Source organism: Phocoena phocoena, chromosome 4 (genome assembly GCF_963924675.1).
Source record: "Phocoena phocoena chromosome 4, mPhoPho1.1, whole genome shotgun sequence".
In the NCBI taxonomy this organism is placed as follows: Eukaryota; Metazoa; Chordata; class Mammalia; order Artiodactyla; family Phocoenidae; genus Phocoena; species Phocoena phocoena.
Window position 1 is genome coordinate 49294722 of NC_089222.1, and position 26309 is coordinate 49321030.

Consider the following 26309-nt stretch of genomic DNA (forward strand, 5'->3'; position numbering starts at 1 on the left):
GTCCATGATGGTTCATCCTTTCACCTGTAGCTCAAAATGCCCTCCGTGATGGAGAAGCTTTCAGCAAAGCCTGGTCGTATTTGATCCCCCGATTCAGAAGCAGCAGCCATGGGGAGCATATCGCACGTGTTCCTTCTAGAGCCTTCCTCCTTGGTAGCTTGTTTTAAACATTTGGGATTTTCTTTATGATTTGTCAGTTTCAGCACATCTCTTTGGGATTCATTTTGCTCACCTGGTGCATATGACAATTAAATATCCCATGTCCCTAAACTTAGATAAAAAGAAATACAAGTGATTTACAGATATACACACATGCAGCAAAAGAGCAAATGAACCAAAGAAAGGTTGCTTGGCACAGACAAAACCATACACACAAGCTTAGAAAGGAACCAGCTCTGCTTGCTCTGCAACGTTGGGAAACGTTCTTAATCTCAGTGAGCCTCAGTTTCTTCAGTCACAAAGTGGAGGATTAAAAGATTATGTCTCATAAAGTACTAGCAAAGTACCTGGCACACCGTGAATAGCTAAAATGAATGAGTGAATGAATGAATGAACGAACGTAGTTGGAGTAGTAATATCTTTGGTTTGTGCCTGGCCTTCAAGAAAGTATTTCTCACCTTCCATTCCTAATGATACATAAAGAAATCAATAATAACTCTACTGCTATCCCTCAGTAGTATTGAAGATGTGGGAAGAGAACACACACATAACTCCATAAACTTACCACAGTGCGGTTGCACATTCTACCCTAAAAACCTGAAATCCAAACAACTGACAACGGACAACCAACACGTTCTCTCTCTCTCTCTCTTTCTCTGTCTCTCTCCTTCTCTCTCTCTTTTTCTCTCTCTCTCAAACGTACCACCATATTTCAAATACCCACTCACATCCTAGGAAAAGTTCTATCAGCCCAATCTCCTATGTTTACTCCTCAAGATGCACAAACTGAGAATTAATATACATAATTATGACTTGATAATATTCAAGATTAGCAAATACTTTAAAGTCAACTTTTTGACAACTATTTTATTGTAGCCTAATTCTTAAAAAATTGGTCAATCATGGTTACTTTCAGTACATTAGAAATGGCCAAATTCTGGTCACCCCAAGCCCCAAATATTCTAGCTATATATATATATGTATTTATTCTATGAATTTGTCCTTGGCAGGTAACTTAAACCATATTCACTGTAATGTTAGTTAATATATTTGATATAATATTAATGAGACTCCTGAGTCCATAAGCAAGTTTTGTTACTAGTTGCTGAAATAAAGATGTAGAAGAGATTCTCATCCCAGGAAGCCAAGCTAACATTAAAAGCCAGCAATAAACTTTAGAATAAATTTCAAAATAATTGAAGAGTTGGTTTTTGAGAAACAGAGTGAAGTTGAATACAGTCAGATAGAAAAAAAATGAAGAAAACTTTAGAGAAAGCCTGAGAAGTCTCATAAGAAAGAAGTTTGAAGATTTTAGAAAATTTCCTGTTGAGTTTGAGTATATTACAGGTAAACTACTGTCTATTTCTAAAGAAGGTGGGATTTAACAACTGGGTACAAAATTCAGCAACTAAGAAGTCATCCTTTCTCTTAAAATCAGTAATGCTAAGAACCATACAGAATACCCCACGCAGCCCAGCATTCTAGTTATATTTTTAAAAATGAAAATGAACTAAAATGAACAATGTAAAAAGAATGAAAAATATACTATACTAATATGCTAGTAGAATGAAATTAGATCTATACTAATAGAATGAAAAATAGATCCTAAGGGGAAAAGATAAAAGAAATTCTAGTTAATTCACCCAAAGAACATGATAAAGAAGCAAGTATGAAAGGATCTTATGAGAATGATGCTGACTGGTGATTCTCCATTTCCACAGATTATCAAATAAGATGAAATGTTTCCCCATGGATGTATGGATTGAAAATAAAGAAAACCCTCTTGACAATAGTAAAGACAAGTGCTATTAAGTATTGAAGAGATGACCAACAGAGGTTATGGGTTAGAGATCTTAGAAATCTTTTAAAAGCAGGAGCAATGACCATTTGTCTTAGATGGTTTGTGTCTTCACCCACCTGGAGGCCAAATACTGAATCATTACCAAATGTATGATTCTGTTATCCCTGAGATTGAGGCCATTACCCCTCAAGTTTAATGCATGGGAATGGAGTAGACAATTGATAGTGCCGAACTGAGGATTTAAGGATGGAAGCAGACAATGACAGAATATAAGTCCAGCATTTCATTTCTCTAAAACTCCACAGAAAATAATTTCCTAAAAATAAAAGCCTGCTGAAGTTCTATTTTGTATTTTACTTATGTGTGCATATAGCTTGTTTCCTTTATTAAACTATAAGCTTCTTGAGGGCAAGAGACATATATTCATCTGAGTTTCCCTGCCACCCCACTCAGAGTCCCTAACACCAGGGCTGAGAGTCAAATGTTACCATCAGACCTGTGGGTGCCCGTAAAGTCATACTTGTCAGCGTCCTTTGTGACTGGTTTGGTGCCTAGACTCTAGAGGTAAACTATTTTGAATATCTTCCCTACTTTTGAGAGCTAGATTTTCGTGAGAGGAGGGAGTTTTATCTGCTTTGTTCATTAATGAATCCACAGCACCTAGAATTGTTTCTGGCCCATACCATGTATAATGACTATTGGTTAAATGAATGGTTGATATTCAGTATACTTGTTAAGTGCTAGGAATAACAATTTTTTAATTCTCCCAGACAGGAAAAAATATTAAAATCATTCTTAGCTGGTTTTGTATCCTTGGATGCAAATCCATACTAATCGTAACCTTTTTCGTCCTCCCTCTTCCTATTATATTCCTATGAAAGAATATGTACACCCACCAAGTTGCGCCATAGTGTTTCAAAAGAGGGAAAATGTTTCAATAACACCAATAGTCCCACCAGAATAATTACTCCAATTCCTGTCTTTTAACTTTTCATTTCAAAAATTTCCAAATATCTACCTAATCAGTAAGTAGTCCTAAAGCTACATTGTTCTAATCCTCTTCTCTGCAAGTAAAATGGGGGTTGGAAGTATTTGATCCCAAGGGGGAAGGCATCATGAAAACCATAAATATACTATCTAATGTAAAAAAAAAATGTTTACATTATAAACCACACTGTGCATTTTAATACCTCCTTTTAGTTTTCCTACACCTTAAAATTTTAAGTTTCTAAAGCCAAAAACTAGTTTTCCATCTGGTTAGCATAATTTAGTTATTGCCTTGGGCACAGATTTGCCATGTAATATAAATAACAATACTATTTTGCATGGCTATTATACTTCTGGAAACTTTCCCAACATTAATTTTCACAACCCTCCTTAAGGAACAGGTGAACACTCACATTATTAAGGCCCTGGCTTGAAGAAGAACACGTTTGCAAGAAAGTTTTAATTTTACTGTTTGTCAATTCATTGCTATATGGGTGTCTACTTGTGTTTCACTAGATTCCTAAAAAAACACATTTGCCTTGTAACATTCCCCAAGGAACATATAATTTCAGTTTAGATCCTTCTCTTAACCAGGCAGGAGGCTGAATTCCATTTGTTTATATGTCTGTTGTAAGAGATCTCTGTGTCCACAGGATAACAAAGCTCAATTGGACCACATACACAAGTGAAATTTCTCAGCTTGGTCAGTTCGTAAAGCATAACCATCTGACAACACTCTCTGTGCAATGGCTTTTAAAAACAGCTTCCCATTTACTAAGAACCAGCACTTGGTGTTGCCATCGCTGTAGTAAAAAGAGAACACAGTGTCGCCGTCGTGGTAATAACAAGTAACATTTGCTGAGGACTATATGCTGGTTCTTGTTCTAAGCACCCTATACGTATTAACTCATTTAACTTTCACAATAACCTTAAAACATAAGTGCAATTATTATCCCCTACCTCACAGATACAGAAACTGGGGCAAAACGAAGTTAGATAATTGCCCAAAGTCACACAGCTAATAAAAGGTGGGAGGGACCAGTGTTCCATAGCCTGAGACCAATATTTATTGAGTATCTGTTTTTTGCCAGGCACTTCATATGCTTTGACTGCTCAATATTTTCTATGTTAGAGAAATGACCATCATGTATTTTGATTCAGCAATGTTTACCAGAAAACCTGGAATTACCCAAATCTTTCTGATAATCACTTCTTTTACCTAAAACAGTAAATGCTGAGAAAACAGTAACAGATTTTTTTTGACATTGTTATACATGGCTTGGATTCTGCCACAGGGATTGTGGCTCATTACCACACGTAAACACACACACACACACTCACACACACACACAATCGCCTGTTGAATTGGCCAATTCAAACAACTAGTCGGTGCAATGAAGGTTGGGGAAATCAGTCAAACGAGTTATCTGACACCTTGTAGAACAAAAGCGGACAGAGGGAAGGGGATCCAAATATGTGTTGGTTCTCTTTTTCTACGCTTTAATAACCTGTACTGGAATCACACAAAAACCTAGTTCTGGAGCCTGTAAAATATTGAGGAGGAAAGTGTAAGGACAACAGATAGAGCTTCTAGTGCCACTTGGAGACTGTATTGCTCTGGTTATCTGGTTCCAAAGAGTTACTCTGCATAGCATCATAGCCTAATGCTTCATGGAACAAAGATCTTCTGGTTCCATCTCCATGTCTTTTATCTTTGAAAAATGCACCTTTCTATTTGTTTACAAAGTCCTATTATTCACCTACCAGGGAAAAAAAATCACATTTAAATTAATCCCTTTAGCCAAAAGTAAATGCTGGTCTGAACGGTTCAGCTCCAGAAGTAGCCAGGGATAAATGTAAGCTCCATGCAGTTCCAAATCAATTTGTTGATTCAATCGGCATAACAATTCAAATTGTTGCTCTCTGGACCATATTTTAGTTGCAGAAACCAGAAGAAAACTATAAATGAGTAGAAAAGAATCTTTATTATTTGTATTAAGCAAAATAAAATTACATAAAGAGACACCTGAATACATAGAATATCTTTCACCTTTGAAGTAGTTGCTGTATCTTCCGTATAATGTTGAAGTTTTTAACATAGACATTCTTTTATCAAACCTCAGAGTAAATACCAACATAAAAACATAGAGTAGCTTACTGGCTCATAGATGATGCCTTCCTAAAGGCTGCAGTGGTTTATATATACCTATCTTTGGCAATTCCTTTTGGAATGTTTTTTTCATTTTTCTGTAGAGATTTTGTGGGAGATTTTTATTTTATGTTGTTTTGATTCTTTCATGAGCTACAAAATTATGTGGCTCTCTGCTTCCAAGATTCCTCCCATTGAAAGTTCTGCCATCTTGTTAGGAACATACATGACACGTCCACCAGAGTTCAGGGGTGAAGAGAAATGAATTTCAAAACCACACAATTTATGTGGAAATGAAGCACATTCCTCGCTTGTTTCTGTGTCTGACATATGGGAAGACTGTGTGTATAATAGGCTGTTTGATTTCTGTGATGGACAGATTTTTTTTAAGCCCTCTGAAGAAAAAAAAGTCACACCGGTTTCTAGTCTCATCTATACTTCTTTTCCTGTATTTTCTGTGGAAACATTTTAGAACTCACAGTTTCCATATTAGGTACCCTTTGCACAGTTAATTAATCCTGTTTCCTGCATGACAAATGGCCCTATCTCATAAAAGGGAACATTGGCAAGCAAGGATTGACTCAAAGAAGGTATTCTTTGATATTTATATGTGAATTAGGTTTTTTAATCTTGAAACATTGAACTCTCAAATTAGAAAAATATAGTACATCTCCTATAGAAAAGTAAATATTGGCATCTTGTAGGTAAATGAAATGTATGAGTTTTCTTTTTCTTCTCTCAAGAACCACAATGCTCAAGTACAGGGTAAGAAGTATGAGTGTTCCGGAGATTGGGTCAAGATGGCGGAGTAGAAGGACGTGCGCTCACTCCCTCTTGCGAGAGCACCGGAAACATAACTAACTGCTGAACAATCATCAACAGGAGGACACTGGAACTCACCAAAAAAGATGCCCCACATCCAAGGACAGGGGAGAAGCTGCAATGAGGCAGTAGGAGGGGCGCAATCACAACAAAACCAAATCTCATGGCCGCCGGCTGGGTGACTAACAGCCTGGAGAACAATTATACCACAGAGGTCGACCCACTGGAGTGAGGGTTCTGAGCCCCACGTCAGGCTTCCCAACCTGGGGGTCTGGCAAGAGGAGGAGGAATTCCTAGAGAATCAGACTTTGAAGCCTAGCAGAATTTGACTGCAGAACTTTGACAGGACTGGGGGAAGCCGAGACTCCACTCTTGGTGGGGACACACAAAGTGGTCTGCACATCGGAAACCAGGGGAAGGAGCAGTGACCCCATAAGAGATTGAACCAGACCTACCTGCTAGTGTTGGAGGGTCTCCTGCAGAGGCAGGGGTGTGGGGGTGGCTGTGGCTCATGGAGGGAACAAGGACACTGGCAGCGAAAGTTCTAGTAAGTACTCTTTGGCGGGAGCCCTCCCAGTGTCTGCATTTAGCCCCATTAGGCTCTGGTGCTGGGTTGCCTCAGGCCAAACGACCAACAGAGAGGGAACCCAGCCCCACCCATCAGCAGACAAGTGGATTAAAGATTTACTGAGCTCTGCCCACCAGAGCAACACCCAGCTCTACCCACAACCAGTCGCTCCCATCAGGAAGTTTGCACAAGCCTCTTAGATAGCCTCCTCCACCAGAGGGCAGACAGCAGAAGCAAGAAGAACTACAGTCCTACAGCCTGTGGAACGAAAACCACATGCACAGAAAGATAGACAAAATGAAAAGGCAGAGGACTTTGTACCAGATGAAGGAACAAGATAAAACCCCAAAAAACCAACTAAATGGAGTAGAGGTAGGCAACCTTACAGAAAAAGAATTCAGAATAATGATAGTGAAGATGATCCAGGGTGCTGGAAAAAGAATGGAGGCAAAGATCGAGAAGATGCAAGAAATGTTTAACAAAGACCTGGAAGAATTAAAGAACAAAAAAACAGAGATGAACAATACAATAAATGAAATGAAAAATACACTAGAAGGAATCAATAGCAGAATAACTGAGTCAGAAGAACAGGTAAGTGACCTGGAAGACAGAATGGTGGAATTCACTGCTGTGGAAGAAAATAAAGAAAAAAGAATGAAAAGAAATGAAGATAGACTAACAGACCTCTGGGACAACATTAAATGCAACAACATTCGCATTATAGGGGTCCCAGAAGGAGAAGAGAGAGAGAAAGTACCCAAGGAAATATTTGAAGAGATTACAGTCAAAAAGTTCCCTAACATGGGAAACGAAATAGCCACCCAAGTGCAGGAAGCTCAGAGAGTCCCACACAGTATAAACCCAAGGAGAACCATGCCAAGACACATAGTAATCAACTTGACAAAAATTAAAGACAAAGAAAAATTATTAAAAGCAATAAGGGAAGAATGACGAATAACATACAAGGGAACTCCCATAAGTTAACAGCTGATTTCTCAGCAGAAACTCTACAAGCCAGAAGGGAGTGGCACGAATATTTAAAATGATGAAAGGGAAGAACCTACAACCAAGGTTACTCTACCCGGCAAGAATCCCATTCAGTATTGACAGAGAAATCAGAAGCATTACAGACAAGCAAAAGCTAAGAGAATTCAGCACCACCAAACCAGCTCTACAACAAATGCTAAAGGACCTTCTCTAAGTGGGAAACACAAGAGAAGAAAAGGACCTACAAAAACAAACACATAACAAGAAAATGGTAATAGGAACGTACATATCGATAATTACCTTAAAGCTGAATGGATTAAGTGCACCAACCAAAAGACACAGGCTCGCCAGATGGATACAAAAACAAGACCCATATATACGCTGTCTACAAGAGACCCATTTCTGACCTAGGGACACATACAGACTGAAAGCGAGGGGATGGAAAAAGATATTCCATGCAAAGGGAAATCAAAAGAAAGCTGGAGTAGCAATACTCATATCAGATAAAATAGACTTTAAAATAAAGACTATTACAAGAGACAAGGAAGGACACTACATAATGATCAAGGGATCAATCCAAGAAGAAGATATAACGATTTTATATATATATATATATATATATATATATATATATGCACCCAACATAGGAGCACCTTAATACATAAGGCAACTGCTAACAGCTATAAAAGAGGAAATTGACAGTAACACAATAATAGTGGGAGACTTTAACACCTCACTTACACCAATGGACAGATCATCCAGACAGAAAATTAATAAGGAAAAAACAAGCCTTAAGTGACACAACAGACCAGCTGGAGTTAACTGATATTTATAGGACATTCCATCCAAAAACAGCACATTACACTTTCTTCACAAGTGTACATGAAACATTCTCCAGGATTGATCATGTCATGGGTCACAAATCAAGCCTTGGTAAATTTAAGAAAACTGAAATCATATGAAGCATCATTTCTGACCACAATGCTATGAGATTAGAAGTCAATTACAGGGAAAAAATTGGAAAAACACAAATATATGGAGGCTAAACAATATGTTACTAAATAACCAATAGATCACTGAAGAAATCAAAGAGGAAATCAAAAAATACCTAGAGGCAAATGACAATGAAAACACGATGATCCAAAACCTATGGGATTCAGCAAAAGCAGTTCTAAGAGGGAAGTTTATAGCAATACGATCCTACGTCAAGAAACAAGAAAAATCTCAAACAATCTAACCTTACACCTAAAGGAACTAGGAAAAGAAGAACAAACAAAACCCAAAGTTAGCAGAAGGAAAGGAATCATGAAAATCACAGCAGAAATAAATGAAAGAGAAACAAAGAAAACAATAGCGAACATCAATAAAACTAAAAGCTGGTTCTCTGAGAAGATAAACAAAATTGATAAACCTTTAGCCAGAGCCATCAAGAAAAAGAGGGAGAGGACTCAAATCAATAAAATTAAAAATGAAAAAGGAGAAGTTAACAACAGACACTGCAGAAATGCAAAGCATCATAAGAGACTACTACAAGCATCTCTAGGCCAATAAAATGGACAACCTGGAAGAAATGGACAAATTCTTAGAAAGGTATAACCTTCAAAGACTGAACCAGGAAGAAATAGAAAATATGAACAGACCAACCACAGGTAATGAAATTGAAACTGTGAGTAAAAATCTTCCAACAAACAAAAGTCCAGGACCACATGGCTTCACAGATGAATTCTATCAAACATTAAGAGAAGAGCTAACACCCATCCTTCTCAAACTCTTCCAAAACACTGCAGAGGAAGGAACACTCCCAAACTCATTTGACAAAGCCACCATCACTTACTTGATACCAAAACCAGACAGAGATACTACAAAAAAAGAAAATTACACACCAACATTACTGATGAATATGGATGCAAAAATCCTCAACAAAATACTCGCAAACAGAATCCAACAACACATTAAAAGCATCATACACCATGATCAAGTGGGATTTATCCCAGGGATGCAAGGATTCTTCAATATACACAAAGCAACCAATGTGATACACCATAGTAACAAACTGAAGAATAAAATCTCAATAGATGCAGAAAAAGCTTTTGACAAAATTCAACACCCATTTATGATAAAAACTCTCCTGAAGGTGGGCATAGAGGGAACCTACCTCAACATAATAAAGGCCATATATGACAAACCCACAGCAAACATCATTCTCACTGGTGAAAAAATGAAAGCATTTCCTCTAAGATCAGGAACAAGACAAGGATGTCTGCTTTCGCCACTATTATTCAACATAGTTTTGGAAGTCCTAGCCACGGCAATCAGAGAAGAAAAAGCAATAAAAGAAATACAAATTGGAAATGAAGAAGTAAAACTGTCACTGTTTGCAGAAGACATGATACTACACATAGAGAATCCTAAAGATGCCACCAGAAAACTACTAGAGCTAATCAAAGAATTTGGTAAAGTAGCAGGATACAAAATTAAGGCACAGAAATCTCTTGCATTCCCATACACTAACAACAAAAGTTCACAAAGAGAAATTAAGGAAACAATCCCATTCACCACTGCAACAAAAGGAATAAAATACCTAGGTATAAACCTACCTAAGGAGGTGAAAGACCTATATGCACAAAACTATAATAAGACACTGATGAAAGAAATCAAAGATGACACAAACAGATGGAGAGATATACCATGTTCTTGGATTGGAAGAATCAATATTGTGAAAATAGCTACACTACCCAAAGCAATTTACAGATTCAATGCAATCCTTATCAATTTACCAATGATATGTTTTTTACAGAACTAGAACAAAAAATCTTAAAATTTGTATGGAGACACAAAAGACCCTGAATAGCCAAAGCAGTCTTGAGGGGAAAAAAATGGAGCTGGAGGAATCAGACTCCCTGACTTCAGACTATACTACAAAGCTACAGTAATCAAGACAATATGGTACTGGCACAAAAACAGAAATATAGATCAATGGAACAGGATAGAAAGCCCAGAGATAAACCCACACACCTATGGTCCACTAATCTCTGACAAAGGAGGCAAGGGTATACAATAGAGAAAAGACAGTATCTTCAAAAAGTGGTGCTGAGAAAACTGGACAGCTTCATGTAAAAGAATGAAATTAGTACACTCCCTAACGCCATACACAAAAATAAACTCAAAGTGGATTAGAGACCTAAATGTAAGATGGGACACTATAAAACTCTTAGAGGAAAACATAGGAAGAACACTCTTTGACATAAACCACAGCAAGATCTTTTTTGACCCACCTCCTAGAGTAAAAGAAATAAAAACAAAAATAAACAAATGGGACCTAATGAAACTTAAAAGCTTTTGCAAAGCAAAGGAAACTACAGACAAGACAAAAAGACAACCCTCAGAATGGGAGAAAATATTTGCAAACAAATCAACAGACAAAGGATTAATCTCCAAAATATATAAACAGCTCATGTCAATATTAAAAAGACAAACAACCCCAATCAAAATATGGGCAGAAGACCTAAATAGACGTTTCTCCAAAGAAGACATACAATGGCCAAGAAGCACATGAAAAGCTGCTCAACATCACTAATTATTAGAGAAATGCAAATCGAAACTACAATGAGGTATCACCTCACACCAATCAGAATGGGCGTCATCAGAAAATCTACAAACAACAAATGCTGGAGAGGGTGTGGAGAGAAAAGGGAACCCTCTTGCACTGTTGGTGGGAATGTAAATTGGTAACAGCCACTATGGAGAACAGTATGGAGGTTCCTTAAAATACTGAAAATAGAATTACCATATGATCCAGCAATCCCACTACTGGGCATATACCCAGAGAAAACCATAATTCAAAAAGACACATGCACCCCAGTGTTCATTGCAGCACTATTTACAATAGCCAGGTCATGGAAGCAACCTAAATGCCCATCAACAGATGAATGGATAAAGCAGATGTGGTACATATATACAATGGAATATTACTCAGCCATAAAAAAGAACAAAATTGGGTCATTTGTAGAGACGTGGGTGGACCCACAGACTGTCATACAGAGTGAAGTAAGTCAGAAAGAGAAAAACAAATACCGTATATTAATGCATATATGTGGAATCTAGAAAAATGGTACTGATAAACCAGTTTGCAAGGCAGAAATAGAGACACAGATGTAGAGAACAAATGTATGGACACCAAAGGGGTTAAGTGGGGCAGGGGGTGTGGGATGAATTGGGATTGGGACTGACATATATACACTAATATGTGTAAAATAGATAACTAATAAGAACCTGCTGTATAAAAAAGTTAATTAATTATATTAAATTTTTAAAAAGTATGAGTGTTCCATACCTCGATTTTTAGGTCTACCATATCTTGTGCTCTCAACTATGAAAATTCAGAAAATAAACACTACTCAAATAGCTGTGTGGTAGCCTTTGAAAATTGCCAATACAAAGGACCTTCCTTGGTTTTCCTCCCAAATCTCCAAGTGTGGGGGAAAAAATAATAAATTCCATATTATTAACTTGTTGACTGTTTTTCCCTTTACTCAATATTAAATTAAGATGGGAAAGGCCCCAGGATATCAGCCTAGCCTGTCAGCCTCCCACAGAGACACAAAGCTTTATCCTTGCATGAGACATAGAAAGATGAATGACACCACTACTCTTATCTATAAGAAGTGACTGAAAATCTCATTGATTGACAGTAGGTCGCATCTGGTTATCTCACATCTCTGCACATCTCTAAAGACCAAGAAGGCATCATGCTGGACTAGATTCTGCTCTTGGCTTTACCAGTCAGTACCGATCCTGGGAACTTCATGTCGCCTCTCGGGGTCTGTTTCCTCACTCGTAAAATGGATGGAAAAAACATTCTCTGATGGTCCCTCAGCTCAAGCATTTTATGATTCTATCTCATGCTATATAATATGGCACTATTTCCACTCCCTTCACTCTCCAAGCCCACTGATTTATTGCTGAAGAGCCAGTAAGTACAATGAGCTCTGGGCTTAACCTGGCCTGTCTTGCATTGGTCCATCCAAGGTATTGCCCACCTTCCTCACTAAGCTGCAATTCTGACTCACATACAAAAGAATAAAATAAAATCTATCTATCTATTTATCTATCTGCCTATAAATATAGCCATTGACCTATGTTAACATGCAATTTCTGATGAAAAATTAATGTTTCAAAGACTGTTTCCCATGACTACCCCTGAAATCACTGCAGCTGTTTAGTCACCAGAGATCCCAATTTAGCCTACTTGCAAAGCCCTGGTGGTTTAAATTTGGGGCATTTCCTCTTCATCTTCTCTTTTATTCACCACTATCCCTTCTCAGCATCTTTGGACTCCCAAATGTTCATCCCCACATTTTCCATTGTATTCTATACCTGGACCAGAGGCAGATAAACAGCAGATTAAGAACAAACTCAAGTAGTTTGTTTTTGTTTTGTATTTATATAAACAAGGGCAAAAAAAGCCCTCTTAGGAAGCCTCAGTTTTCACCAACATATCTTTCTAACATGCCATATTTCTAGAAGAACATCTACTTGTGTGATAAATAAGTATGGAAGCTGGGAAGCCTGTTCTAGGCAGTGGGGTAAATACTGAGACAAATAAGGAAGCTAAAATAGGTTTAATAAGACAGTAACAACAACAGCAGATATTTCTTGTTATTTGCTCTCTGTTACAAGTTGCAGTGTCCTTACTGGTGAGTGAGCATACATGGCAAAATCTGCTCCCACCGAGGGATGGCTAGTTCAAAATGTCCTTCCCTGAGTGGTTTCAGAGACCAACTTGTTAAGAGGACAAGAAACAGAGTGAGAGTAAGTGAGCAAAGCTCCCTCACAGAGCCACTTGACAGTGGATATGAAATAATTGTACATTAAAATTATTGAGCTGCTGCAGCTAGAAAGAATATTTAACAGCATTAAACTGGAAGTGACAAGGTACTCATGTGTCTGCCCAACATGGAATCAGTTTTTAGCTGAGACACTAATCGGCAAGTCACTATTTCTACTGCAGACGGCAAAACAGAAAGCATCCCTGCTGCCTTCACAGCATAGTATAATGCAGCATACAAGCAGAACTTTTGCAGAAGTTATTAGAGAAAATGATCTGGTTTACAGTTGATAATGATTCCCTAGTCAAAAGGAGATGGCGCAAATATCTCAATACTAACTTTATGCTAACAAGGGGTCTGAAAGAATGATGCCAACTTCCTCATATGGGACGACAAGGAACAAGAACAGCACGGGACACTACTTCATTAAGAATTAGAACACTCCGGGGCTTCCCCGGTGGGGCAGTGGTTGAGAGTCCGCCTGCCGATGCAGGGGACGCAGGTTCGTGCCCCGGTGCGGGAGAATCCCACATGCCGCGGAGCGGCTGGGCCCGTGAGCCATAGCCGCTGGGCCTGCGCGTCCGGAGTCTGTGCTCCGCAACTGGAGAGGCCGCAGCGTTGAGAGGCCCACGTACCGAAAAAAAAAAAAAAAAAAAAGAATTAGAACATTAGAACACTCCGGACCCCACCAAGACTGTGGCAGTCTTCTCAGTTCTCTCACTTATTGGTGGGGAGGAGCTGGAAATAGATAGCAGAAGCACTTGGTACATCATTTATTACTTTGTTACATGTAATTATGCTTAAATTAATCATATAGTAAACTTGATATTACTCCAATTTATAATGAGGGTTTAGTCATTCTCAGACTCAAGGAAATGTTGGCTTCATAAAACCAAAAGTAACCAACCCCCTACACGTACTTTGTAGGCTGTGGGCTGAGGAATCCCCAGAACGATTGTACAGTCGAGGGTCTAAGGCACAAAGTGGACAGAGAAATTCGGGAGCACCGCTTAGCCAATGCTGCTGAAGGTGTATTTCTCTTTGGGTTTTCTGCTCCCTGTTATACACCCACATATTTATAAGACAAAGAACAGTGAGTGGCCCCATTTGTCCAAAGCCCACACGCTTTCTGCAACATCACACATTGTGACACAGAGCCATTAACCGTGCTAATCTCCTATTTCAAGTGAATGAACCAATACAACAATGTGTGGATTTGAAAAGATGATCTCATACTAAAAACAAATAAAATAAAGGAGGAACCTCTTATAATATGTAGGGTTCCTTATTACAAAGATGCAAATCCATGGGTCAAATAACATGCTCTCCAGCAACAATATGATAAAAAATTCTTTCCTAAAAGGAAAATTCCATTGAAAACAAGCATTTTCTACGTCCTAGCAGATGACCCATAACAACAGCATAGAGAATAATTTTCCATAACAAACACTCTTGTAAAACCAATGCTGTTGTTTTTCCTGGTCCCTGCCACTTCACCTTCCTTTTCTAGAAACCAAGCAACTGAAGTGATGTGGCTGTTTACACTTCCAGAAGGAGAACAGAAAGCTAAGTGACTTTGACTCACACCCTTTTGTTCTACCATCAACGGTAGTTACCTTTCAAACATCCTCTCTTCTCATCCTTCACAATACAAACTTCAGAGTCACCCAGCCAGAAACGAACCGAAATAACCCCAAACACAGCGTTAGAAACCTAAACAAAACATGAGACAAAACATTCCAGGGTGCCTGCTGCTCACAGAAACCTGCTATTTCACCAGCAAAGGTCTGGGCATCTTCTGCACTGTGCTGTCCACACTCCTCAAGGCAGATGTGGCTGGCTCAAGTCCAGAAGGCCTCTTCCTCTCTGGCTTTCACATTATCCATCCAGCAACTGTAGCCTACTTGTCCAACGTTATCCTCCCTGCACTTTCAGAGAAGCCCTCCACCTCCTCCCCTTGTTCATCCTCTCCTCACAGCCTCTCCTCACCCCTCTGGGGGCCCGTCTCCCTCTTCTCTCTAGTTCCCTCAAATCCTTCCCCAGCGCCCAGTCTAGGTCCCATCTTTACCAGGTAAGTTCATCCAAGCTCTCTAGCTTCTTTCCACCCTGAAATTCTAGAGTCCTCACCACTCAGCCCCATGCACTTAAGAAGCTAAACTTATTTAGTTGCTTCATTTGTGATAGTCTTACCTTTTCATCTGGAGTAAAACTCCATGTCTGAGGATTCCTTGGCACACAATCCATCTCAGTGAGGGTACTTAAAACCAAAGAGCTGCCAACATTTTCCTCCACGACATGCACACTAATTCTAGAAATCTACTGTGTGGAAATTCCACTATAATTTTTAAATGCAAGTATCCCATAATGTTCCAAAGCATGGAATGTGTTGGGTTTACTGACTAACACTGATATGTGGACCTGGTCCCTACACCTCCACCTTACTTCCCCCATTTAATCCCTTCCCTTCTTGTTCCCAAGGCTTTCTGAGCTACTCCATTAGAATACACATCACACCTTATTATGTCAAAATCAGAATCCTGCCAAAAAAAATGAAGCTCCTGTCTGGAGAGCAGGGATGAAGTATTATTCATCCTTTTACCCAGCCATCCTCTCTTCATTATAATAGATAGATAGATAAATGATATATATGCCTAATAGATAGTTATATGCACACACATACCATGGGATTTATATGTGTGTATATATAAAATATGGTACATGTGGATATATATAAACCACGATATATACGTATGTATAAAAAATTGGGATATATATGTATTTGTTTATTTATTTATTAGGCACTTAATGTTTGTCAAATGACCAGCATAGAGTGTTAGGGAAAGTGTTAGTGCAAGGGAAAGAAAACACAGCGATGTTCTTAGCCTCACCCTGCACTCTGTAGATGGGGAAAATCAAACTTAGTGAAATTAATTTTTTCAAGATTGTGCTTGGTAGAAACAGGATAGGTTTTTGAAGCAACTATCAAACTTTATCATAAATTCCACAGGAAAACAGCATAAAAATTTCCATTGGGGCAGAAAGAGATTGCAGCTGGACAAGAATGCTGAAGGAGAAAGTTTCCCAATAGAGCATGAACTGGGGGGTTCCTGAGGCAAATACAATCTGCACGATGCAAATTGTCTACATATTGGTATAGCTCCTATGGCCCGTGAACCCATCAGCCTGCAAATCTCCCTCAGTGGTACTGCTAAAAATTCACATTCCTTGGCAGCACCTCAGAGCTACCCAGTTGGAATCTCTGGGCTGGGCCCAGGAACCTGCATTTCCACCAGGGTTCCCAGTTGATTCTCTGCACAACAGATACGAGAACCACTGGACTGGGCTTGCGATTCTCACAGAGTCAGTAAGAGAGAAGATTCGAAGTCGGTCATTGGTGATTAGGTTCTACCAAAGAATCCAATTTTCTGATTCTGTATGCAAAAAATACTCACCTAGGGCTGAGTAGGTGAGTACTCACCTAAGTAAAAAAAAAAAAAAAACTAAGAAAAAAAAAAACTCACCTAAGTACATCTCTCAGTACCTCACCTAAGCACTTCAAGACCCTCCACCAAATAAACACTGTTCTCTTAAAAACAGCTGGCCCTTTGCTCACACTGAAGAAGTGGATTGTGTGTGCCTTTTTGGAGACAGCTTAGTCCCAATTCTCTATGTCTGCCTAGAACAGTGGCCCTCCTCCTCCCTCTCTCCTCTTTCTCCTCTATTCTCCTCCCACCACCCTCTTCCTCTTCTTCTGTTCCTTTTTTTTTTTTTTTTTTTTTTTTTGCGGTATGTGGGCCTCTCACTGTTGTGGTCTCTCCCGTTGCGGAGCACAGGCTCCGGACGCGCAGGCCCAGCGGCCATGGCTCACGGGCCCAGCCGCTCCGCGGCATGTGGGATCTTCCCGGACCGGGGCACGAACCCGTGTCCCCTGCATCAGCAGGCAGACTCAACCACTGCGCCACCAGGGAAGCCCTCTTCTGTTCCTTTTAACTTCCACTTCTCTTCCCTAAAAATGTAGTCCCTGGACCAGCAGTATCAGCATCACCTGGAAACTCATTTAAAATGCAAATCCTAGGCCTCACTCCAGCCCCACAGAATCAGCAGCCCTGGGGATGGGGCCCAGCACTCCTGTTTAACGGGCCTTCCAGGCTAAAGTTTGAGGACCACGACCCTAAAGGAACACTGGCGGAAAAGGAGCTTCTACCAGCCCTTCTCAAGCCTGATCCCCCTCCTTGGGGAACCAGGAAGAGGTGAATTTCAGGTTGAACAAGGGGGACCCAGGCCCACCTGCCTCCGCCAGTCCATCTGCAGGTATTTTTCATGCAGTTGGCTTTTATAACAGAGCTTATCCTGAGCCTCAAAGTTGATACTCTATAAATATCAATTGGTGATCATACCAACATATTAAAGAACAAGGCAACACAGCAGGCCTGGTAGGGCACACAAATAAAGATAACGCAATCTGGCTCTAAAAGTTGTATCTATATTCTAAAGTTAATGGAAGGGGAAAGGGGAAGGGAGAGAAATCGTTTAATTTAGTCAAAATGTTTTACTTTAAAAGACTAGGTTGATTTAAGCCCTATAACCAGTTTCTAAGCACTGGCTTTCAAATTAACCACAGTCATTTGAATGAAATGGTGAATTTTCTTTCTTTCCCTCAAGCCAGGCTCATATGGCTACCACCTAAAATCAATGATTAAGAAAATATTTAATAGTATCTGCCCATCATTAAATTATTACCGTTAATTAAAAGTTTAAAAAGAAAATGAAGCTTGGGGTTTCTTTTCTACTAATGGATGTAGGGATTCCAATGTTACAAGTTACATTTCTAAGCCAAAAAATGCACAAGGAAGTGAAGTATATGTAGAAAATTCATCTCTAAAAGCACACTACCCACCAACGGCTACCTAATTTAGCAGAATATATTACCTCTATGCTTCATAAATCTTAATTAAAGCCGTTAGTTTTCCTATTATGTGATTGAGAAATGCCCCATTAAAGTTAAACAGGTTCTACAAGTAATTATACACATATACACTTTAAAATCGCTTCACATATACTAGAAACATTGTCTACTAAGTCAAAAATTTGCAGAATTTCATTAATGCAAGATTTTTTTATCTCCCAAAAGTCAAATGTGTCCCAGAGGAACCGGTATACTCAATGTTGGCTTCTTATAATACAATTTAATGGTCACAAACACAACTAAAGTATTTAAACATTTACAGGGGTTGTCATAAATGCTTTTCTTATTTTTGATCAAATTCAACCTTACACTTAATACAGTTAACTGTAGTTATTTAATTTAAAAACTTGAGATTCCAACCTCAAAAATTTATAACAATATAAATGCAGTTACTTGGCTATTGGATACGTATACTATGGGGACTCCATTCTTCAATATGAAACACAAATGCCAAAACCAGAGAGGGGATATTTTTTAAAGTAGACATTATTTTAAATAACTGTTGGCACATTGAAGAAAAACCCTTCAAATCCAAATTCAAAAACAGATCGCTTTTATTCATAGAGTCATTTCAATCAGACACTAACTCACTAAAAATAATAACTAATAATTTGCTTTGTTTCTATGTTTCTGTTTTGAAAATAAGACAAGATAAACTAGTAACCTAGTTAATTGAAAGTAATTGTGTTATTCAGGGTATTCTAGGCCATCCTAACTTAATAACTGGACAGAAGACATTATTGACAATTTCTCCATTTTCTCAGAAGGTGTAATTAATTTAATTCATTAAAATGTTACATGTAACTCTAATACTATACTTGTGAAAGCTGAGCAAGTTTAGTCTCCAGAAACAGTGTCACTGGCCTTAGAAAAACAGCACATCAGTGCAAACTATAGTGCCAAGAACTTGCTATCCTTGGGCATACTGATGAACACATGCACAGAACACAGGAAGAGGGAGGCGAGACCACCGCAGCCCAGGCAGTGATGGATAACCCTGATCTGGGCGACTGTAAAACTTCTCAGGGCTGAGAGTCCATTATTAATTGAAATGCCTGTTTAGTTCCTCCATGTAGACCACTATATAATTGCATCTCTACCTTGAAAACTATTTTCTGCAGAATTCATAATGAGTCAAGTATCTTCAAAATCTGTAGGAAGGAAATGTATTTCACTTACATGTGATTACCTTGCAATGTACACATTACAAAGACACTGAAGCCTTATGCCTTTTATTATGCATAGAGCACAAAATAGATGAAGTTAGACTACCCTATAGCATATAAACAATTAAAATGCCATTTGACATAAAAAAATAAAACCCCCCAAAATTAAAAACTAAAAACAGCTGTTAAATAACATTAATTTGTTTCCACCTAACAACAAACGTAAATGACCACAGTGTATTCTAATTTAAATATAAACTTTCCAATATAAATTTCTTATGGTTACAAATAACAGTGAAATGCATCTTCTTTTGGGATTGTATTTCTTGAGTCTAAATGGGACTAGTCAAACACATTAGCATTTTTTCTTATTCAAGTAGAGCATATCAAATCACACTCGTTTAAAAAGAAAGTATTTCCTAGGAAAATGAAAGTTTTGTGTGTGTTGAGGGGGTGTGGAGGAGAGGTGTGGGTTTGGGGGTAGGGGATGTCTCCAAGCTAGAGTAAAGGAAAGAGTCAGTATCTCACTGAACCTCCACTTGATATAAAGAGTAACATCCCTGAAAATCTCAGTCTTATCAAAATGTAAAATAGGAGACAGGGGCTAGTTAGGAGATGTTCAACATAGGTTTAGAAAGATAGACACAGCAATAATCTATTCCACTAATGAACTGGATAAGGAGCAGGGTGCGGAGCTTAACAACCAGTCACACTAAATGACAGCTCAGAGGGCAAAGAGGTGTGGAAACTGAGAAGATAGACTTCCAAGTCTTTTCCTGAAAGTGCTTAGATTTTGAGGAGAGTCCAATGCCGCCTGACAAAAGAGTCTTTGTGCAACAACTCCAGGGAGGTGAAGGAGAGCCGCTCAGGAAAACCAATGAAGACAGGGCCAGCCTTGTACACAGGACCCGTGGAGAACTTCGAATCACATGGCCTGCGGCAAGGACAATGCATGTACTGCAAAAACGCACGACCACCGTATTCAGGCAATATCCGAGTGGGCACAGGCCAGATGTCTTTAAAGAATCGTGTTGGGTTTTTTTCTTTCAAAAAAACAGAATAAGCAAGGACACAGACTGCAACTTCAAACCGCATCAATAGTCTTAGACTATTCCCCAGACATCTGACCATTCCGAGTGACTTAACCCACCCCGAAAACCGCGATCCCTCTGTCTGGCAGGGGCTCTGATTCTGAGTTCTTGGTGAAGTTGGCAAAACAGCCCTGGAGGCTGTGTCTACACATACAGCCTTAACACCCTGAAGTTCCAATCCCAGGATGATGAGATAGGAGCCTGTTATCATTAAAGGAAGTCTGGAGACATAGAGAGGTTAGCAATTTTAAGTAGAGAAATATCTGCTAAACATGGATGGTGGTCCACTATTTATCCAAATCCAGGATATCTACAAAAACTTAGGCTGGAAATCAAGCAAACTCCTCAGATAATTGGCGTTTCCAGCTTTAGCCAGGGTTGCCCACGTTCTTGCTCTTGCAGGAAACCATAAATAAGAGATAAACACCCAGTATTAACCATTCCAGAACTTCAAAATATGGCTGCCTGGTTGGTTTCACTAGGATAAAAACATTAAAAGTTTCTTGGTAAGGGGACAAAGAGCTTTTTTTTCTCCTTCACCAGTTTTAATTGCCCTGCTACCAATCTGAAAATAATTTAAGTGTTTAAAAGTATCCAATGACCAAACAACATCCTTGAATAAACTTTAAAATTAGATACTAATCTTAAATTAGCATTAGATGCAATTTATCAGAAATGGCTTCTTTTCCGCTACAATTTCCATCATGTGAAATAAACAGCAAGTTACAAAACAGTCCAAAAATTTCTCAAAAATATTCACCTGCTAGTAAAACAAGTGAAAAAATTTCAGTCTCACACAGGAATCAAAAGACAATTTGGGGGAACTTCCCTGGTGGTGCAGTGGTTAAGAATTCACCTGCCAATGCAGGAGACACAGGTTCAACCTCCGGCCCGGGAAGATCCCACATGCCGCGGAGCAACTAAGCCCGCGCGCCACAACTACTGAGCCTGCGCTCTAGAGCCCGCGAGCCTCGACTACTGAAGCCCGCACACGTAGAGCCCGTGCTCCGCAACAAGAGAAGCCACCGACCGCAATGAGAAGCCCACGCTCCGAATCGAAGAGTAGCCCCCACTCGACGCAACTAGAGAAAGCCCCCACGCAACAATGAAGACCCAACGCAGCCAAAAATAAAAAATTAACAACTAAATAAATAAATTTACTAAAAAAAAAAAAAAATAGGGGACAAAAATAGATCCAAATGAGCCAGGTGGGAAGGAAGTATGGGAACAAGCATCGAAATAATGAACTTTGGAAGCATCACAGTTCAGCCTATGACTTAGTGAATGTGGTATGTAACTACTTAATAAAGTCAGTTGTGATATGATGTATGTAGCTTTAGAAACAGTCTACATCAAATTCTTGCATCTGGCCTGATGGACACGGACATATTAATTCATACTCTACTTCCATCATTCAGGCATTGAGAAAACTGTTAAACCTGGTCCTCACACCTTAAATGGAATTTTACCCGATGAAACACAATCAGTAGTGGAGGACCCTATATGTATCCAGGTAAGCCACAGTTACAGTATGTCCCATGGACCCTACTTATGAGAAATATATGATAGGAACAGGCAATTATATGTTTAACTTTTAAACAGGAATAAGCTGGCTCCCAATATAAGCTTCATGAAGATGTTCCATTACCTGAACAGTCAATTCTCTCATGGGAAATGTTGGAGAAATGGCTTCGTTGATCAGGTGCTATATTACATATAAATTAGAAATTTGCAAAAAAAAAAAAAAAGGAAAAGGAAAGAAAGAATTAAATACACTTAACACCACAACATAATAAATATGTTGATGGTATTTTAATCATCCCTTGATCATTCAAACAGGAATTCAGGAATTTCCAAGCCTCTATATCATTACGATTTTCTCTGTCTTATAGACATAGAAACCTGCCAACTAAAAAACAGTCATAATTAAGACAATGCCAATGGAGAGTTTTATCTTATAGGTGTATAATATTCTGCACAACTACCTCTTGATTTTACAACAAAATAAAATAAAAATTGAGATTTAACATAAACTCCTAGCAAATTATAAATGTTCCCAAGGGATTAAAAACCAAGCAAAAATAGCAGAGAAAATCAAGAATTATTCAACTGTCTTTTTTAAATGAAAAAAGAGGATTTAAATACATAACAGGAAGGTAGGCGTAACTTCTGCAAATAATTCACATGCATGCATATCCCTAAAATGTACTAAATATCATTTAGATGTCCAAAAACAAGAAACACCGGCGGCCCAGAGGCCATGATAACGTTCTCCCTACAAGAGAAACCCGGTCCATAAAATACTTAGACGTTAGTATACTCAGTTCCACCCCAGGAAGCTCTGTTGGTGTTTCCATTATAAACCACATTTCAGGAGTTTACAAGTTGAATGTTTTCCAAACATATTGGGTTCATAATGAGCTCACACTTTCTTTAAACGTCCTTTTTGCTTTCCTTTAAAAAGTACGGCCTCTTTTGTGAACAAATCATAAACAAAATTTCAGGTGATTATTTTTGGCTGCGCTCCAAGACACAATGGCTAAATGTTTAAATAGAGGAAAAGGACTAATTATTTTCTTCATCTGGAAAGTAGAGGAGAAAGGCCAGCCTGAGAAACACTCTACAGTACTTCCGCTCTTCTTCTGCAATATTTTCATTCAGTGGTTCAGGATCCTAGGACTGCAGCTAGGAATATACAATCAAACTTCAAAAACTCCATTTCTACATCTGGAGATTTATGCAATAATCGCTCCAGCATTAGACTTTTCTGAAGTTATTAGTGGTCAAAATTACATGTACCATGAAAGCCAGGAAGCCTCTCAGAATGGAGCTAAAAGCCAGGTGGCAGGGCACCTACACTTAGGTGCCACCACAAATCCCAAATTCAAACCACCCCTGGAGCTTTACAAGGCCTTTCCCTGTGCCAATCCCCAGCTTAAAATAGTCCAAGGCAAAAGCTCTGCAGGGAACTGAGTTGATGAGGAGGTTAGGGTTTAAAACCATTTCTTTCAAAACCGAAAAAAAAACCAATCTGGTGGTGCTGCCAAATATAAAACTACTTTCCACGGCAGCCCTAACACCTTTAGGGTTTAGAGACGACGCAAGCAGCAGAGAAGCCAAACCGGGGATGCCTCGTTCCCACAAAGAATGCACTGTTGGGCATAATCCACCAGGCCTTCCACATGGCAATTCTGGACGGTACGGCACTCTTGAGTTCCAGAACCATGGTCCTGCACCAGACTAGGGAAAACACCCTGATAGGAGGCAGCTTTGCTGCCAAACTCTCTCATCACACCTTGACCTGGCTGTCAAGCGCCTAACAAAAAGATGTGCTCACTGAGCCTGTGAGTCGACAAAACTTCCCCCGACAAAGAACAAATTTTCATCGGCAGTCTCCTGTCATAACCGGAAGACTTGAAAAGGAACCCCATCCCCAAAGGAAGAGTCACACCCCATCATGCGTTTGGCCACAAGAATCTTTTAAATTGCAAATATGCAAAAGAACAAATGATACTGATTAAAATCACCCGAAATTCCAACATCTAACTGATAATATCCCACATGTAGGTTAGAGGTCAAAAATGCCCTCCCACACTGTTATATTAATTGACAGGGGCAAACTTTTCCATCTGTTTCTGATCCTATCCATGGTTGGTCATTGGCCTCAAAAGAAAAATCCACTGCTAATAACAAATGAGATGAAATTTGCACTTTCCTCTAACTACAATCCCACCTTCAAGAAGCTTATACAGACCTACTAGAGAATGGACTTGAAGATATGGGGAGGGGGAAGGGTAAGCTGGGACGAAGTGACAGAGTGGCATGGACATATATACACTACCAAATGTAAACTAGATAGCTAGTGGGAAGCATCCACATAGCACAGGGAGATCTGCTTGGTACTCTGTGACCACCTAGAGGGGTGGGATAGAGAGGGTGGGAGGGAGGGAGACGCAAGAAGGAGGAGATATGGGAACATATATATATGTATAACTGATTCACTTTGTTATAAAGCAGAAACTAACACACCATTGTAAAGCAATTATACTCCAATAAAGATGTAAAAAAAAAAAAGAAGTTTATACAATTGCCTTTTTTCTCCAGGCCAATTTCCTTTAGAGAAAGGAGAATGATGGAGGGGGCAGGCAGCTGGACGGAGAAAGGTGTTAATGAGGAGTTGTGTGTAAGGAAGAGAAAGATTTCCCTGCAACTGCAGCTTCAATTAACTGAGCTTTGAATGGTTTAAATATATGGGAGATACGAAAAAAATCTCTCTCTCTCTCTCACATCACTCTCTCTCTCTCTCTCTCTCTCTCATCATGGCTCTCATTCCACAGATGAAAACCCTGAGGTGTACAGAGGTTAAGCGACTGGCCCAAGGTCATACCTCGTTAATGATAGGCTGGAAGAGCAACTCTGGCCGGGACTGATTTGCATTTGTGCCCCTGAGCCCTGTGGAAGCAGCCAGGCAGAACACTGGACTGGAGGCCTGGACTTCTGCAGGGAGGGGCTTGCAAGGTGGCCGGGGCACACCACTGAAGACACAGCTAGCCAAGGCGATGTGAGGGTCCTGGGCCGGCCTCTCCGAACCCCGGGAAGGAGTCTGGGCCTTGCTTCCCCAGTGCCTCGAGAATCAAGCTCCTCGACAGAGCTGTCAAGTGAAGGGGCCCTACAACATTTTTAAGAGACACAAGAGGCACTTGCAGGATACCCTTCCATGAGCTGCCCTCTAGAGGAAGTTGAAATAGTAACAGAGAAACCTCTCAGCCCCTAAAAATGGGCGCATGATGACAGAAAATGAAGCTGCAGGGCATTGAGGCTATAGAAACAATACTCTCGGGCTTCCCTGGTGGCACAGTGGTTGAGAGTCCGCCTTGCCGACGTAGGGGACGCGGGTTCGTGCCCCGGTCCGGGAAGATCCCACATGCTGCGGAGCTGCTGGGCCCATGAGCCATGGCCACTGAGCCTGCGCGTCCGGAGCCTGTGCTCCGCAATGGGAGAGGCACCAACAGTGAGAGGCCCGCGTACCGCAAAAAAAGAAAAAAAAGAAACAATACTCTCTGGGAATCTCCCTCCTCCCATTCCCGCAAACATCCCCATACGCGTCATCTTTAAGGCAGAATGAAGTTAGTACCTCCTTCTGCATGAACGCTGATCTTCAATTGTAGATACCATTGAGAAGCATGTATAAATTCCAAGGCAACATGATAAGGATGGAAGGTCAGAAACTCTGATGGGAGCTTTAGCCAATTGCGGAAATGCCTAAAAGATAGCCTGGCTTGCAGATTCCCAGACTCAAAGGTACTATTCAAGGAAAGAAGAGGACATATAACTTCCCTTGTAACTTCCAACCAGTGGACCTAGACATACCCTTGAGCGTCAGAATAAGCTTAATCCCACCCCTTTCGGCAAACAAACAACAAACCCTTTTAGCTATTTTACAGCAGCTATCAAAGTCCCTTTCACTTTTTTGAACTAAAAAGAAACTACACAAAGGAAAAAAGGCAGAGTTACATGTTTTCAAACTCAGACCCCTGCTAGCTTTTCTTCTTTTTTTCTCTAGGCATGCGGTAATAGACATCAACTCCAGGAGAGAGAAGAAGTAACAGAATTTCCTCTGTCCCACAGAAATGGGGAACTGTAACCTTCTGAGTCCTGGGCACTACAATTAAAACTGGATGATGCTGGAGGATGCCAGTTTTTGCTAGACAATAAGAGTGAGCGAGACAGAAAAAGAGTGCCCCCAGGAAGGAGTGGGGTGGCGATGAGGGAGGGAGAGGAGGAG